The following is a 13483-nucleotide window of genomic DNA, read 5'->3' on the forward strand; positions in this document are numbered from 1 at the left end:
GACATGAAGTGTTCCAAATATTCGAATTCACCTTAAACTGGATTCTAGTTTCTGAATTTGAGTATTGGCATTTTTAAACCATATTCATATATGACAGCGGAATACATCTTTGTCGTCCTTTTGAAGATATATAAAAACACATAGAATGATTTATAAAGATTCATATAGGAATACAAAATGGATTCAAATTTAGTTTCTAGGGTAAACGTGGATGCTTATTGTCCCAAAATTCAAAAGAAACAGCAAAATGTCCACTCCCACATCGGCTGCCCAAAGCCAAGTGTTTGGGAGATGGAAATTACTGTCTACCCATTACACGGACAATCCATCGGCCCGATTTCCACTACTCTAAATAGGGGTAGGTTAGTAACTTCAATTAGATGTGACACGACCGCCTCTGAGCCCATTCCGACACGGTGGGCGTCAAACATGGGCGGCAAAACTCATTTGATTCAAGCTCGTCCAAAAGACCTCTGTTTCTCCCTCCATTCCCCATTCAAACACGGTGGGCGGCAAAACACCCTCTCCTCGTCCGAAATAGATGTAGGCTAATATTTTAAATAGGGGCAGATGTGTAACTTCCATCAGACATGACACAACCTCCCTACTTGTCAACCCCGTTCATACACCGTGGGCGCCAACCGTGGGCGGCAAAACACCCTCTCCTCGCCCGAAATAGTTACCGACAAATATTTGGGAGATGCGAGATTACCGTCCTATCCCCAACCGACGAGACGTCCAAATTTGAAACGGGGGATAAGTTCGTAACTTTCCCATATTTCAGACAGGTGCGTCCCAAAAACATGGTTCCCCGTACCTCTCCCTCCATTTTCCCATTCATACACCGTCCGTGCTAGAACACCCCATTCCCACACCAGCCTCCGTCCGCCACCCCATCCATCACCTCCGTCCTCCACCACATCCATCGCCACCGTCCTCCACCATGCCGGAGCGCCTACCAAGACCACGTCGTCCACTGCTAGAGATGGACGTTTCTCATCCACGGCGACGGACCAATAGCCTTGCATCGCGTCCTCTCGCTTCATTGGCACCGTCGTCCTCTTTGTCGGGGCCGCTCACACGACCTTCTCTTCCACCGCAACGGGACTTATCCCCCGATGCACCCGTCTACCGTTGCAGATCTGCTTCAACACCACCGACACCCATCGCACCCCCGATGCCTACATGACGCTGCAAGAGAGGTGGTACTTCATATCTCCTCAACTTTTTGATCTCAACCAGAAAATAGATCTTAACTTGGTTACTCTACTTTCTTTCCGGCTCTTAGAATTTAGTTATTAGTTCGAAGCAAACAATGGATGCTAAATATCATTTCTCCGGTTTGCAGCTTCAAATCTGCCATGGCACAACCATAATACGGTTTAATTGATCATGCTTAGGGTTTAATTGATCATGTTGGTTCCGTGGTGGTTTCTTTAATAGAAATCAGAGGGGAAACCCTCTTTTGCTAAAAAAATATATGCTTAGAGTTTCCCCCTTTTATGATCACTATACGATCAGAATACATGCTTCGTGTCATAATAACACCGCTCCACCCATCAAGCTAAACAAGCTTAGTTGTTCAAATACGAATCTGATATTATTAAAACAGAGTTGTTTAATTGGTCAGCTAAATGTTCCTAAATTAGTTTCGAAAATGCATGTTCGCCGCTCGGGTGTGTATCTCTGTGTGTGGTTTGGTCAGCACGGTTGGGGAGGTGAACTTTGCATATGCAGGGGTTTATAGGGATACACTCTCCGAGTTGAAACTGCAATGCATTCCATAGATAATCTGACTACATTTTATGTTTTCATGAATCTCAGATTCTGAACAGCATCATAATGATTATGAGCTTGCGTGCATGAAAAGAATAAAGAAGAACAATGCCATGGCTATCAAACTTGGCATTAAGGGACTGAAATCAAGTCTGGATGCAATGAAATGCAAACACTCTCCACCTACAAATTCATGCTCAGAATATGATCCTAACAGTGATTCTGAGCTAGAGGGAGACCTAAGTCAATGTAGCTCCCTAGTGGAGGAGTCAGAGGAAGATGCCCTATCTTATTCACCCATCAAGGTACTTGCTCTAACTTTCCAAGGTTACATTGCTCGCACATATCTTGCAACTGAAGCTTTGCATTGCTTCTACTTTGTTGAACTGTCATTAGCTTAGTTTACACATCATGTATGTGAATACGCCCTGCCTATCCATTTTCAGTACATATTCCATCTGTCATCATACCATATTTATCCATTCAAATGCTATTCTTGTGTATCAGACGTTCAAAAGGAAGAGGGCGATTGCTGATCGTGGAGGAGCACAAGCAAAGTATTTGGAAAAGGTAGTGGCACCTGATAAATCAAATAGCCCATTAGGTGTAGTTGCAATATCACCTGACCCACAAAATACCCCAACTCTAGCAGACTCTACCTCTACTACACTGGTCATTTCTGATGCCCCAACTCAACAGACCCCAACTGCAGCAAACAGTATGATTATGCCAGTTGACATAGCACCAGCTATACGACGCAAAAACCCCATTCCAGCAAAGAGTACACCAAATCCAGTTGCCAAATCCCTTTTTGAACCAGAGAGAGCCCCAATTGCAGCAAATAGGACCCATGTTCCATTTCTTCCAAGTTTAGAAGACGAAGCTTATGTTGTTGTCAGGAACTTTGTGCGCATCTTTCCTTCATGGAAAGATTATACCACAGACAGAGAACAATTTCCAGTCTTCCTCCGCAACTTACGCGTAAGTAATGTACTAATGTTATTCATGGTCATTACTGCATATGTTTCTGCTGACAGAAGACATAAGTTTTCATTCTTTTAAATAGGCGAGGCGCAAACTGGATTGTGATGACGAGCAAGGGTTGGTTGCGCTTTTCAAGCACTCATTGATGAAGTATCGTTCCTACCTGAGGCAAGCGCACTTCGATGGCAAGCCTCTGAACGAAATTTCTGTAAAGTCTCCGGTGCTACATTTATCCGACTGTGACTGGAATAATCTTGTTACACATTGGTCTCGGCTGCAGCGTAAGGTAAGGTACTATCTATGATATCACATCACAATTTGAACTACATTTCTGCATTTGCCTTATGTCTCACTTGTATGAAAACTGTTAGCAGAAGAACATTCGTTCTCAAGGGACCACAGAATCTCGCAACTATACTGCACACTGCATTGCTCTTGTGAGTACCTCTTGCCCTGTATGACCATACTTACTTTCATAGTTGTTTGATTATGTAGCATCACTGCACATGTTAGCCTCGTAATCGTCCATTTGGTGGACATTATAAGATCTGTATGGACTCTTACATAAATTTAGAATCAACCCAATGCTTTTGAAGAGGTTTAGCTCTGCAGTCCTCTTGTAAGGACTGAACGTGGTCTATCACTGTACTTACATTAACAGCTACTCCCTCTGTCCCATAATATAAGATCGTTTTGTACAGTACACCAGTGTTCAAAACACTCTTGTATTACGGGAAGAGGGATTGGTTCATTTTGTAGCATTCTGCATCTTATCTCCCTCGCCCACCATTTACAAAAAAAGATCAGATCTATATTTAATCTTACCAACAAGTAGAATACATAGATAATGCCAGTGCAGAAGTGTAGCCCATTGCTCTTGTCAGTACATTTTGTCCTGTAACGCTTGTACTTCCAGGGATTGGTAGTTGATTATGTAGCATCAATATGCATCTTATCTTCATTATCCTCTATCCCTTCCAGTATTATCATATCTATAATTACTCTCTACAAAATGTAGAGTACAGGTAATGCTTATGAAGAAGATTTTGTGCTGAAATTCTTGAGTTATCCTTCCCTTGCCATGGAGAAGGGCATTGTAAAGCCGGTGTTAACTGTTAATGTAAGTCAGTCCTTCTAAAGCCTTTATCCTCAACTGCTGTTTAATTTGCTCATACTCCCTATCGTTTACTGCCGTTTAGTTTGCTGTTTCTACCAAAATGCATGTTTGTAAGAACCGTAAGTTCTAAGTTTTACTTGTAAAACCAAATTCCTTATTCATACCATGCACATTACTTAATACTCCCTATATGTATGCTTGTTTTTGTGGATCTATAATCCAGTGTGTGGTGAAGCAGCCCACGTTTGCACCTTGTCATCTCCTGTTTTATCTTACTGATGTGGCTGATGATATGAACAACATGCCATGCACATTATCCAAAATAGATACAATGATTATCTTTGCCCTTCATCTATGCTTGTTATGTTGACATGGTAATCTAGTAGTGTGGTGAAGCTCCCCGCATTATGAACAATGCCAAATTATGCTATTGATATTTTGAACATACTCTTTATTTTCTAATTTGAAATTGGATAGAATTGACAGAACAGTTATCATCTTTGTTTATACACGTGCAAAACCTGTCATCTCTCTGCTTTGTTTCAGGGTGATATGCCTGATGGCATGCATAAGTCTGCTGAAGGCTGTGAGACAAACCCAACATATATTGCAGCAAAGAAGGAAAAACATCTTGAAGATAGCGAGACAACCCCAAAGTCTTGTCTTGATGTAGTGTTCAAGTTACTTGAGACTAACAGTCAGACAAGCTCACAGAATTCGTTGTCTGAATTAGTTCGACTTCTTTAGTCCCAAGTTCTAGCAGAAAGGCATTCTGCAACTCAACTTCGACTTGAAGTCCTATCTCTAAGAAAGATTGCGGAGAACACCAATGAGACACTCATCGCTAAACAGCTACACCTGGAAGCTATGACCGACATGCTAGGCCGGTCTCACAGCCTTGCTCAGCAGCTTGTGCAGCAGTTCCCCCGCAAGGCTAACCTTTCTTTAACTGTCTTGGAAGTGGTCTCGGTTCAGTATTATTTTGTTATCCTTCAATGGTGCCCAGTTTTTGTAATCTGCTCTTCGTTGCGCTTTATGATCACTGGTGGCGAACTTTGATGCCCAGTGGATGTAATATACCTTAAATCCTTTATTGTGCAGTGTAGGTTTATTCTTAGTTACTATGCCATAATTTCTTTATTGTATAGAGTAGGTTTGTTCTTCATTCCTACTAGTTACGCAGCAGCCCGAAATGAACCCGGCCCATGATTGTGCAAATCAAATCACGGGCTTTTAATAGGCCAAAATTGTCTGGGTCCTTGTTTGGCCCAATCAGATATCGGCTGCAAGCAGGCCGGATGCAAACCAGATCATAGTTAGGCCCAACTATATGACGGGCTTTTAATAGGCCAAAATTAATATAGGGCTAAAATGTTAAACGGGCCCTTAACAGGCCAAAACTAATATCAGGCCGAATTACTAAGTGGGCCTTTAGCAAGTGGGCCCAAAAGCATAGTGTCCAGTTGACGGGCCGAATCTGATATGGGCCATAATTGAGCCCAAAGCCTCTTAAAGGGCCAGACCTGATCTGGGCCGTAATTTGGCCCAGAACGTGGTAGGCTTTTAACGGGCCGGATCTCATATGGGCCACTATTAGGCCCGGAGCGTGGCAGGCCATTAATGGACCGGATCAAATATGGGCCGGCATTTGGCCCAAAACATGGCAGCTAGTTAATGGGCCGGCCTACTAGGGTCCTCAAAATCTTGTGGGCCTACAGCTGGGCCGGCCCATTAATGTCGGCGAAATCTCGTGGGCCTTTAGCTAGGCCGGCCCATTATGACCTGCAAGAATCTTGTGGGCCTTTACCTGGGCCGGCCCATTATGGCACACAAAAATCTTGTGGGCCTTTACCTGGGCCGGCCCATTATGGCCCACAAAATCTTGTGGGCCTTTAGCTGGGCCAGCCCATTATGGTCCGCAAAATCTCATGGGCCTTTAGCTGGGCCGGCCCATTATGATCCGCAAAATCTTGTGGGCCTTTAGTTGGGCCGGCCCATTTAAACTTGTTGGGTCGTGCCACGTGTCGACGTATCATAGGCGCCTTCTATCCAATGAGTGGATGACATCTGTCCCGACGATGAGCCGACACGTGTTTCCTCTAGCCGATGATGATTTTACACGTGGAAAATCCCCATTGGTCGGGGCTGTTAACGGGTTATTGGATCCAAAACTCGACCTGATAGCTTAACGGCATTCCGTTACGGTGGATGCCACGTGTCGGTCACCCTTGACGAAAGCACTTCTGTGACGCGCGATTTATCATCATGGAAGTGGACACTTCCGTGTTGATAATTTTGGTAATGTCATGGAACACTTCTACGACAGCACAGGTATGACTATCTTGATTCTGTCATAAGTTTGTCATGGATGTACATGCATGACAAAAAAAGCGACCTACTGTGACAAACACGTATCATCACGGAAGTGTATTTTTTGTAGTGACTATTGTACACCTTGCCAAAAACAGTGTAGGGTATACAATAGATCTGGTACACAGCATGGCATATTTTATAAAACCTATGGCCAAGGCATAGGGAATGACTTTCATTCTCTTTCTATCTTCTGCCGTGGTCGGGCTTTGAGTCTTACTCAGTTTCACACCTTGTAACACAGGCAAGAACTCTTTCTTTGACTGTTCCATTTTGAACTACTTCAAAATCTTGTCAAGGTATGTACTCATTGAAAAACTTATCAAGCGTCTTGATCTATCTCTATAGATCTTGATGCTCAATATGTAAGCAGCTTCACCGAGGTCTTTCTTTGAAAAACTCCTTTCAAACACTCCTTTATGCTTTGCAGAATAATTCTACATTATCTCCGATCAACAATATGTCATTCACATATACTTATCAGAAATGTTGTAGTGCTCCCACTCACTTTCTTGTAAATACAGGCTTCACCGCAAGTCTGTATAAAACTATATGCTTTGATCAACTTATCAAAGCGTATATTCCAACTCCGAGATGCTTGCACCAGTCCATAGATGGATCTCTGTAGCTTGCATATTTTGTTAGCACCTTTAGGATTGACAAAACTTTCTTGTTGCATCATATACAACTCTTCTTTAATAAATCCATTAAGAAATGTAGTTTTGTTTATCCATTTGCCAGATTTCATAGAATGTGGCAATTTCTAACATGATTCCGACAGACTTAAGCATAGATACGAGTGAGAAACTCTCATCGTAGTCAACACCTTGAACTTGTCGAAAACCTTTTGCGAAAATTCTAGCTTTGTAGATAGTAACACTACTATCAGCGTTCGTCTTCCTCTTGAAGATCCATTTAATCTCAATGACTCGCCGATCTTTGGGCAAGTCAATCAAACTCCATACTTTGTTCTTATACATGGATCTCATCTCAAATTTCATGGCCTCAAGCCATTTCGCGAAATCTGGGCTCATCATCGCTTCCTCATAGCTCGTAGATTCGTCATGGTCAAGTAACATGACCTCCAGAACAGGATTACTGTACCACTCTGGTGCGGATCTCACTCTGGTTTACCTACGAGGTTTGGTAGTAACTTGATCTGAAGTTACATGATCATCATCATTAGCTTCCTCACTAATTGGTGTAGTAGTCACAGGAACAGATTTCTGTGATGAACTACTTTCCAATAAGGGAGCAGGTACAGTTACCTCATCAAGTTCTACTTTCCTCCCACTCACTTCTTTCAAGAGAAACTCCTTCTCTAGAAAGGATCCATTCTCAGCAATGAATATCTTGCCTTCGGATCTGTGATAGAAGGTGTACCCAACATTTTCTTTTGGGTATCCTATGAAGACGCACTTCTCCGATTTGGGTTTGAGCTTATCAGGTTGAAACTTTTTCACATAAGCATTGCCACCTCAAACTTTAAGAAATGACAGCTTAGGTTTCTTTCCAAACCATAGTTCATATGGTGCCGTCTCAACGGATTTAGATGGTGCCCTATTTAGATGGTGCCCTATTTAACGTGAATGTAACTGTCTCTAATGCATAACCCCAAAATGATAGTGGTAAATTGGTAAGAGACATCATAGATCGCACCATATCTAATAAAGTACGGTTACAACGTTCGGACACACCATTACATTGTGGTGTTCCAGGTGACGTGAGTAGTGAAACTATTTCACATTGTTTTAACTGAAGGCCAAACTCATAACTCAAATATTTTACTTCCACGATCATATCGTAGAAACTTTTATTTTTGTTACGATGATTCTCCACTTCACTCTAAAATTCTTTGAACTTTTCAAATGTTTCAGACTTGTTTTTCATCAAGTAGATATACTCATATCTGCTCAAATCATCTGTGAAGATCAGAAAATAATGATACCTGCCGCGAGCCTCAATATTCATCGGACCACATACATCAGTATGTATGATTTCAAACAAATCTGTTGCTCGCTCCATTGTTCCGGAGAACGGAGTCTTAGTCATCTTGCCCATGAGGCATGGTTCGCAAGCATCAACTGATTCATAATCAAGTGATTCCAAAAGCCCATCAGCATGGATTTTCTTCATGCGCTTTACACCAATATAACCTAAACGGCAGTGCCACAAATAAGTTGCACTATCATTATTAACTTTGCATCTTTTGGCTTCAATATTATGAAAATGTGTATCACCACGATCGAGATCCAACAAACCATTTTCATTGGGTGTATGACCATAGAAGGTTTTATTCATGTAAACAGAACAACAATTATTCTCTAACTTACATGAATAACTGTATTGCAATAAACATGATCCAATCATATTTATGCTCAACGCAAACACTACATAACATTTATTTTAGGTTTAACACTAATCCCGAAAGTATAGGGAGTGTGCGATGATGATCATATCAATCTTGGAACCATTTCCAATACACATCATCACTTCACCCTTAACTAGTCTCTGTTTATTCTGCAACTCCCGTTTCGAGTTACTATTCTTGGCAACTGAACTAGTATCAAATACTGAGGGGTTGCTATAAACATCAGTAAAGTACACATCAATAACATGTATATCAAATATACCTATGTTCACTTTGCCATCCTTCTTATCCGCCAATTACTTGGGGTAGTTCCGCTTCTAATGACCAGTCCCTTTGCAGTAGAAGCACTCAGTTTCAGGCTTAGGTCCAGACTTGGGTTTTTTTCACTTGAGCAACAACTTGTTTGTCGTTCTTCTTGAAGTTCCCCTTTCTTCCCATTGTCCCTTTACTTGAAACTAGTGGTTTTGTTTACCATCAACACTTGATGCTTTTCTTGATTTCTACCTTCGTCGATTTCAGCATCACGAAGAGTTTGGGAATCGTTTCCGTTATCCCTTGCATATTATAGTTCATCACGAAGTTCTACTAAGTTGGTGATGGTGACTAGAGAATTCTGTTAATCACTATTTTATCTGGAAGATTAACTCCCACTTGATTCAAGCGATTGTAGTACCCAGGCAATCTGAGCACATGCTCACTGCTTGAGCTATTCTCCTCCATCTTTTAGCTATAGAACTTGTTTGAGACTTCATATCTCTCAACTCGGGTATTTACTTGAAATATTAACTTCAACTCCTGGAACATCTCATATGGTCCATGACGTTCAAAACATCTTTGAAGTCCCGATTCTAAGCCGTTTAAGCATGGTGCACTAAACTATCAAGTAGTCATCATATTGAGCTAGCCAAAGGTTCATAACATCTGCATCTGCTCCTGCAATAGGTTTGTCACCTAGTGGTGCATCAAGGACATAATTCTTTTGTGCAGCAATGAGGATAAACCTCAGATCACGGATCCAATCTGCATCATTGCTACTAACATCTTTCAACTTAGTTTTTGTTGGCGTTCTGGTGATGGGGGTCCCTAGACTTGCCTGCCTGCGGCCTGTAGCGTGGCTCAGGTGGGGGCCCAGCGCGGCCCATCTTCATCAGCCCAAGCTCAAGACCCTCGCGAGGGGCCAAGCCTCGTGGGGTGGACGACAGGAAGCTTCCTCAAGAGTGGCCTCATCAGGCAGGCTCGCGAGGAGGCGGAGAGATCAATGCAAGGGTACCTCGCGAGGATCCCATGACGCAAGCCATGACGATCAAGGCCAGGTGGGCGCTGGCCTGCGCAGGGTCCTTGTTTCCCCTTTGGTGCAAAGGGAGCAAGCACATGCCAAGGCATCAGGCAAAGGTTACCATTCCGGTGCAACGAGACCAAGACCAGCCAGACGGGCGGACGGAGGTCACCGTGGAGCCCAAGACGGCGTCATCACCAGTGCTTTTGGCAGCCGAAGACCACCTTTGGTCAGGATAACTTGTACTAGATGTTCCCCTTCAAAATGGCCAATTGTTGGCGCCCTTCCCGCTCAATTATTTGGGGAGAGGCCCAGGGCCTCTATAAATAGAGCTAGCCTCCACAAAGAGAAGGGGGGAGAAAAAGGAGAAGAGGTAGAGAGAGGAGAGAAGAACCCAGTAGAGACTAAGTAGAACACACCGCATCAGCTCAAGAACACCCCTCGCGAGGCTGTTCTTCCCTTGTACTGTCCATCATCAGCCCCAGAGGCAATCCACCACACCACACACTGGAGTAGGGTATTACACCACAACGGTGGCCCGAACCAGTATAAACCTCGTGTCACTTGTGTTGTTTATCATTTTCATCTTAGTTCGCACGAGAGGATCGGACGTAGATAGGTAGGGGAGAGATCTCCGCGCACACCCAGTGTTCGAACCTCAAGGGTCTGCCGGAACCTGATATCTGATAGTTTTCTCTAGGAACATATCAAAAATAAAACAGGGGAGCTAAACGCGAGCTTTTGATCTACAACATAGATATGCTAATACTACCAGGACTAAGTTCATGATAAATTTAAGTTCAATTAATCATATTACTTAAGAACTCCCACTTAGATAGACATCCCTCTAATCCTCTAAGTGATCACGTGATCCATATCAACTAAACCATGTCCGATCATCACGTGAGATGGAGTAGTTTCAACGGTGAACATCACTATGTTGATCATATCTACTATATGATTCACGCTTGACCTTTCAGTCTACGTGTTCCGAGGCCATATCTGTTATATGCTAGGCTCGTCAAGTTTAACCTGAGTATTATGCATGTGCAACTATTTTGCACCTGTTGTATTTGAACGTAGAGCCTATCACACCCGATCATCACGTGGTGTCTCAGCACGAAGAACTTTCGCAACGGTGCATACTCAGGGAGAACACTTATACTTTGATAATTTAGTGAGGGATCATCTTATAATGCTACCGTCAATCAAAGCAAGATAAGATGCATAAAAGATAAACATCACATGCAATCAATATAAGTGATATGATATGGCCATCATCATCTTGTGCTTGTGATCTCCATCTTCGAAGCACCGTCATGATCACCATCGTCACCGGCGCGACACCTTGATCTCCATCGTAGCATCGTTGTCATCTCGCCAATCTTATGCTTCCACGACTATCGCTACCGCTTAGTGATAAAGTAAAGCATTACAGGGCGATTACATTGCATACAATAAAGCGACAACCATATGGCTCCTACCAGTTGCCGATAACTCCGTTACAAAATATGATCATCTCATACAATAAAATTTAGCATCATGTCTTGACCATATCACATCACAACATGCCCTGCAAAAACAAGTTAGACGTTCTCTACTTTGTTGTTGCAAATTTTACGTGGCTGCTAAGGGCTTAGCAAGAACCGTTCTTACCTACGCATCAAAACCACAACGATAGTTTGTCAAGTTGGTGCTATTTTAACCTTCTCAAGGACCGGGCGTAGCCACACTCGGCTCAACTAAAGTTGGAGAAACTGACACCCGCCAGCCACCTGTGTGTAAAGCACGTCGGTAGAACCAGTCTCGCGTAAGCGTACGCGTAATGTCGGTCCGGGCCACTTCATCCAACAATACCGCCGAACCAAAGTATGACATGCTGGTAAGCAGTATGACTTATATCGCCCACAACTCACTTGTGTTCTACTCGTGCATATGACATCTACGCATAAAACCTGGCTCGGATGCCACTATTGGGGAACGTAGTATTTTCAAAAAAATTCCTATGCACACGCAAGATCATGGTGATGCATAGCAACGAGAGAGGAGAGTGTATCCACGTACCCTCGTAGACCGAAAGCGGAAGCGTTAGCACAACGCGGTTGATGTAGTCGTACGTCTTCACGATCCGACCGATCAAGTACCGAACATACGGCACCTCCGAGTTCAACACATGTTCAGCCCGATGACATCCCTCGAACTCCGATCCAGCCGAGTTTGAGGGAGAGTTTTGTCAGCACGATGGTGTTGGGGAACGTTGCAGAAAACAAAAATTTTCCTACGGTTTCACCAAGATCCATCTATGAGTTCATCTAGCAATGAGTGATCGGATGCATCTACATACCTTTGTATATCGCGAGCGGAAGCGTTCAAAGAACGGGGATGATGTAGTCGAACACGACGTGATCCAAATCACCAGAGATCCTAGCACCGAACGGACGGCACCTCCGCGTTCAACACATGTACGGTCAGCGTAACGTCTCCTTCTTCTTGATCCAGCAAGGGGAAAGGAGAGGTTGAGGAAGATGGCTCCAGCAGCAGCACGACGGCGTGGTGGTGATGGAGCTGCAGTACTCCGTCAGGGCTTCGCCAAGCACTATGGAGGAGGAGGAGGTGTTGGAGAGGGAGAAGGAGGCAACCAAAGGCGTGTCTCAAGAGCCCTCCTTCCCCCACTATATATAGGAGGGCCTAGGGGGGGCGCCGGCCTAGGAGATCCAATCTCCTAGGGGGCGGCGGCCAAGGGGAGGTTTCCCTCCCCCCCAAGGCACCTAGGGGTGCCTTCCACTAGTGGGACTCCTCCCCTATGGAAACCCTAGGCGCATGGGCCTATTGGGGCTGGTGCCCTTGGCCCATGTAGGCCAAGGCGCACCCCCTACAGCCCATGTGGCCCCCCGGGGCAGGTGGCCCCACCCGGTGGGCCCCCGGGACCCTTCCGGTGGTCCCGGTACAATACCGGTGACCCCGAAACTTGTCCCGATGGCCGAAGCAGCACTTCCTATATATAATTCTTTACCTCCAGACCATTCCGGAACTCCTCGTGACGTCCGGGATCTCATACGGGACTCTGAACAACATTCTGGTTACTGCATATACATATCCCTACAACCCTAGCGTCACCTAACCTTAAGTGTGTAGACCCTACGGGTTCGGGAGACAGGCAGACATGACCAAGACGACTCTCCGGTCAATAACCAACAGCGGGATCTGGATACCCATGTTGGCTCCCACATGCTCCACGATGATCTCATCGGATGAACCACGATGTCGAGGATTCAATCATCCCCGTATACAATTCCCTTTGTCAATCGGTATGTTACTTGCCCGAGATTCGATCGTCGGTATCCCAATACCTCGTTCAATCTCGTTACCGGCAAGTCACTTTACTCATACCGCAATGCATGATCCCGTGACCAGACACTTGGTCACTTTGAGCTCATTTTGATGATGCATTACCGAGTGGGCCCAGCAATACCTCTCCGTCATACGGAGTGACAAATCCCAGTCTCGATCCGTGTCAACCCAACAGACACTTTCGGAGATACCTGTAGTGCACCTTTATAGTCACCCAGTTACGTTGTGACGTTTGGTA

This window comes from Triticum urartu, chromosome 1A (assembly GCF_056163025.1).
Source record: "Triticum urartu cultivar PI428250 chromosome 1A, HENAU_Tu73, whole genome shotgun sequence".
Lineage (NCBI taxonomy): Eukaryota > Viridiplantae > Streptophyta > Magnoliopsida > Poales > Poaceae > Triticum > Triticum urartu.